Source organism: Barbus barbus (genome assembly GCF_936440315.1).
Source record: "Barbus barbus genome assembly, chromosome: 23".
NCBI classification, from domain to species: Eukaryota; Metazoa; Chordata; class Actinopteri; order Cypriniformes; family Cyprinidae; genus Barbus; species Barbus barbus.
The window spans coordinates 27,065,213-27,070,675 of record NC_136751.1 but is presented as its reverse complement, the minus strand read 5'-3'; positions in this window follow the sequence as shown (position 1 = coordinate 27,070,675).

Genomic DNA, 5,463 nt, shown 5'->3' with positions numbered 1-5,463 from the left:
AATAATTTGACATGTCTTTATGGTCCTTGGAGCACCCAGGGAATCTCCGTCTTTTTAAAAGACTTTTTGACTCGCGTGCCTGACAGATTGTAGGTTGCAAGTAACACATTTTCACTGAAAATGCACACCAAATTTGTAGTGATCGAAGTTCTGTGATTTGATCATGTGCGTTTCTGCTATGTCCTTAATCTGATTGCATGCACCCTACTATGCTGAGGCAGTGTAAAGGAGACGGGCAATCAGCCAAAGCACTAGAAATCAATGGAGGTTAAACGAGACAAAATCAATGCAGCTAAAGTTCAAACTGAGATTCAAGTTCATGTGTATTAGCAAGAGACCGCATTGATAACAGTGTTGACTTGTGCTCAATATATGTAATGCACAGGGTTAATCAGAAAAGTAAAAAGCCGAGAGCTTGTGTGATTGCGTATCGTGCTGGGAGATGAGGACTAAATCACATCAAGTCTCTGAATGATTTCTGCACATCTCATTAAGAGAGGTACAGGAGGGTGATGGGCAGCACTGTATAGAACCACGAGAGCTTTTGATTGCGTTTCGAGGGTTCATTTTGGACAGTTATTATGGCCACTATTCCAGGGCTTCAACATATATTTTAATTAGGCTTTGCTGCATATTTAAAGCAGGAAAAGGGAACTCGAGTGAGGTTTTTTCCAGAGGTATTCGCACCCAAAGAGCTTCACAGCCGTGTTCATATAGCACTTACCTGTACTGCGCATCATAATCCTGACTGAGCTGAGGTAAATCACGGCGTAAACGAATCAATACGCACTAATTGTTTTTTATTGTACAATTAGTCTGCGGCTTTGCGGAAAACAGAGACCATTTCCTACTAATGACTCGTGCATCTGCGTATTCCTTCATCAGGGTGGCGTGACGCAGGTTCGAGTGGGGGCTGCACGGCATTGGCTGCCGACGAAGGTTAATTGACTTTGCGTTTAACATGCTAAATTATTCCAGTTTGCCTGCATGGCATTAGGGTCTGCAAGACTCCCTCCTCCTCAGCCGAGGTCAGCCCGGACCAGTCATTAATTAAACTTGTGACATTTAGCCAGATGAGTTTCCTCTGAGTGAGGATGATATTATTAATATTAACGGCCCTGTGTGAATAGAAGCTGTAACCGACCGTGTTTTTTTATGGCATCAGAGAGATTGGATCTTTCTCGAGCAGCAGATTTTAAAATGAAAAAGCAGGATGGGATATGGAGATCCTGCCTCGTGCATATTTGGCGTCAAAGCTAAATGTGATGCGTCAGGCGTTTTTTGTGCATGAAAGCTTGTTCTTTGGAAGATGACTTGAAGAGGTTTTCTAGTTTTTCTCTTTTCTGTAAGGCACTTTGAGAGAATGCTATGCAAAACTACTTGCGTTTCATGCGTTTTTAAACAGCGTAGTGCAGCAGACCACGTGTTTTCCTGCTTAATGGAGAATCATTTCTGTAATTGCCAAGACCTAATACATTGAAGATGCAATAGCGTCATTGGTTTTGCATGTCGACATATTAACACGGAGATCATTTGTAAAAATTGCATGAAATGCCAAGCCCACCCGTGTTTCGAAACAAAGTGGATTGTGGTACCTTCAGAGAGACCCTTCCCCCATCTCATTGGTTTTAATGCTGGGCAGCGCAGGGCCGTTATGAGCATTTCAGCTCCTCTTGTGTTCTGATAGATGGGCTCTGCTGATACATGATCTATGATGTATGCGGAGAAAGGCCAGCTCATCTTTATTCATGAGCTCGGAGCTGTGATTTCCTCTTAAAGAGACAGAGCCTCACATCCGCTGCACCTTTCTCTGGCTGCTGCTAATGTGTTAGGACGTTGTTGTAATTTTAAAATATCACCAAGCCTCTTTAAGAGCAAAGACGATAATGAATAAATGATTCTTGTTAAATAGATATTGTTTGCTTCAGATTTCATGAATGTTTTTCACAGAAGATTAGCCTGTAGCGGCATTATCATTATTTTTCAGTTGAGCCATTAAGAGATTCACTGACTGTGTGTCATGTTGTCCCTCTCCAGTGAAGCAGGTCGAGGCAGCTATAATGGTCTCCCAGAATCAGAGAAAGTACGGGCTAGTGCTCGCTTCCGATTCATTAAAACCACTACGGTGTTCCTTAAGACAATTCGCTCCCTTAGCATGGGAGCGTTGAGAGATTGGAGCAGCAAATTCTGCCGTGGATACATGCCATCTTCTATCTGTATTTCATTTAAGAACCCCATTAGATGCAAAACCGCAGGACATCACCTGTTATCTTTCTATTTCTGGAAATAGGCTATATTGTTTCTGTTTTCTCGCGCGCGCCATTAAAGTATGCTTTCCCGCAGTAGACATTTAGAGGGGAACCTGCTAGCTATCTGTCTCTGAAATGACTTTTTAATGGCCGACTAGATTTGCTCATCTATCACAGGTCTGCGGCGCTCTTGATTCTCCGATAAACTCAAATAGATTCAGTTACTAATGTTCACACAGCCGCCATTGCACTGTTCCACATGCAGTTCTTTACTCGACATGGCAGAGAAATTCATCTGAGTGGGTTTTTCTCTTATTGAATCGTTCGCTCACAAAGTCAGGTTGCAAAGTAACAATAAATAGCTGTGAAACCAGGGCACGCTCATAAGGGAGATGTTGCTCTAGCAGTTTTATCCCCCAAAAAAGTGCTTTAATGACATTCTGTCAAAGCCTCAGCAATACTTCAATACCGTCAAATCTGTGAATGACTCAAAACACAAAAACATAGCCATATTTTATATATTTGAGTTTTTTTTATATATATTGTAGAGATATTTTTAACCCCTTTATTGTAAAAATATGGAAAATAGTGCATAAGTTGCATGGCATGTTTGTCATTTTTCAGGCTGATACTGAGAATCACTGTCCGCTGTCATTGTATGGAAAAGAGTTTGTGTTCCACAAAAGACAGAAAAACATATGGGTTCCATATGACATGAGAGTGAGTAACTAATGAACAACTTTAATGCTATGCATTTAACCTTGGGTATGGCATGTAGGTGATGAAGGATAAAAGTCACTAAAATTCTGTTTTCTTTGGAGATTATATTATTCTTTTGCGATTATATAATGTAAGATTTGTTTTGAAAGAAACTCAAAAGAAAGAAACATTTTTTTAGAAAGGGGATTAATTAAACTGATTAAAAAATTGAGTGAAAGGACAGACATTTATATTTTTGCGATTTATCAAAGAATCCTGTTTTTAACATTGATAATAATAAGAAATCATCATATGAGAATGATTTCTGAAAGGATCATGTGACACTGAAGACTGGAGTAATGGCTCAGGAAGCTTTGTGATCACAGGAATAAATTACATTATAAAATAAAAAACTGTTCTTTACATTTTAATAATATTTCACAATATTGCTGTTTTATTTTTGACAAAATAAATGGTAAGCATAAGAGAGTCTTTAAAAAAAAATTAATCAGTAGTCTAGGTTAATATTTACAAATTGGTTGCTTTTTTTGCATAATCAATGCTTAAAATATAAATAATTGTATAGTGTATTTAAAATATAATTTATTTATTTTTTAATTTCATGTATTGTGTCTCGAAAGTTGTACTGCAGCATAACCTAACTGCAACCAAAGTTATAAGTCATAATGCTTAGATGTTATGAGCATGTTGTTTGTAATATTGTGAAACGCAGAATGCCACATCCAAACATTTGCTGACTAAGACACCTTTCCCCCCTGTTGTGGTTTGCGCTGTCAGTTTGACACGGTCGCTGTATAATATTTTGGGTGAGCATCTGTTTCTACAGGGCAGGAACTGAGCCATCATGTTGGTGGAAAGGGAGCGTAAGGGGGGCTTTTTAAGAATCAAGCCTGTGAAATGAGATGCTAATCAGAGGCAGCAGGAGCATGAACGGGCTACGCGTGGCTGCCGTGAATATCTCGCACTGATATGATAAATTATGCTAAATCTTTGACCCTTTGACCTTGGGGAGTCTGGCATATGAAGGTTGGTTATATGGTTTTTGAGACCCTACACCCTGCGTAGGCTGTTGTTAGTTTAGGATTTAGAAAGTGGTACAGGTGGGCATGCTACAGGAAAAGGTGGGCAGGATGGAAAGATGTACAGCAACAGTGAGGAGGGGTCTATCCAAATGAAGTCATTAGCATAAGAAAAGTATGCAGTGTAGTGGTTGCGCTGAGCTGTCCGCACTTGATAACAGCATGAAGTGTGCCAGACAAACACACACTTAATCGTACATGACATCTCACCAGGTGGTGGCCAACACCACATGTCTTTCCCTCTTTCTATTTTTACCCCCTTTCTTTTGGTTTCTTAAAAGAGAATAAATCCATGAAGCACCGTTTGTCCCTCAGTAATGCTTTGACTCGGTCCATACAAAAGCTTCGGATTAGGGCTTATGCTGGCTTCTGGTTTCTGTCTTATTGTTTACCACATCACCGGCTAGCCTGTGCCATTCGCCGCAGCAGAGCTAATATGAAAATATTTTAAAACAATTTTATATTAGAACCCCCTGCATACACACTCTGTCACTTCTTCATTATATATGATGGATAGCCCAATTTAAAAAGCTGCTGAGGGAGTCTAATTTAGGCATGAGATTTTTAACGAGATTAAACATTTCACATTCATAGCGGGTAATCGATGCAGACATTTCTATCATACGTAGACCTTGCTGCTCCAGTGTTTACATACAGATTTAAATATATACGTCACAGAGTAATTACATTAAAGTCACATTGGAGAATGGTCATTCTTGGGTCTGGAGGTCGGACGCTGTTTTGCACTTTATTTACAAAATATTTAGACGTTATGATGAACGTAGGTGGTGAGTGGGAGTAATATTTAAAGTGCAATTATTAATTTCCTTTCACTTTCCCTTTTCCATCCAGTCTTGTTCTTCTCCTCTCCTTCCCTTCCCATTTCTGTCCTCCAACTGTGTTTGTCGTTATATTTCTGTAATGGAAAATTTCTAATTTTCCTAATCTCTCCCCAACGCCACGTGCAGTCTTCTCTTTTCTTTTATGGAAAATATTGCAGTGGTCCTCTGGTGGCCTGTTGGCTGGGGCATGATTTATTTGAGTTATGTGTGGATGTCCAGTGTAGAATAGCCCATTGTGCGAAACACAAAGAGGAAGGCCAGTCTCTGCAGCCAGGCAGATGGCACATCCTGGAATCAGAGACAATAGTCTTTACCCTGAGTTCTATTAAAGAACGCTGCATACTAATCATGCATACATTAAACTGGTGGCCGGTGCTGGACTTTACATCCTCTGAAACATATGGATTGTTTTATGCCTCAACATCTTAAAATCTCAATTGTATTCTCCCAGAGTGTTTTTTCTGAATTTAATGCATTGGCAGAGCATTGGCATGGAATATCATAGTACATTATGTGATTAAAATGATGTAATATACATCATAGATCATTCACTTTTATGAAAGAAAACAAATG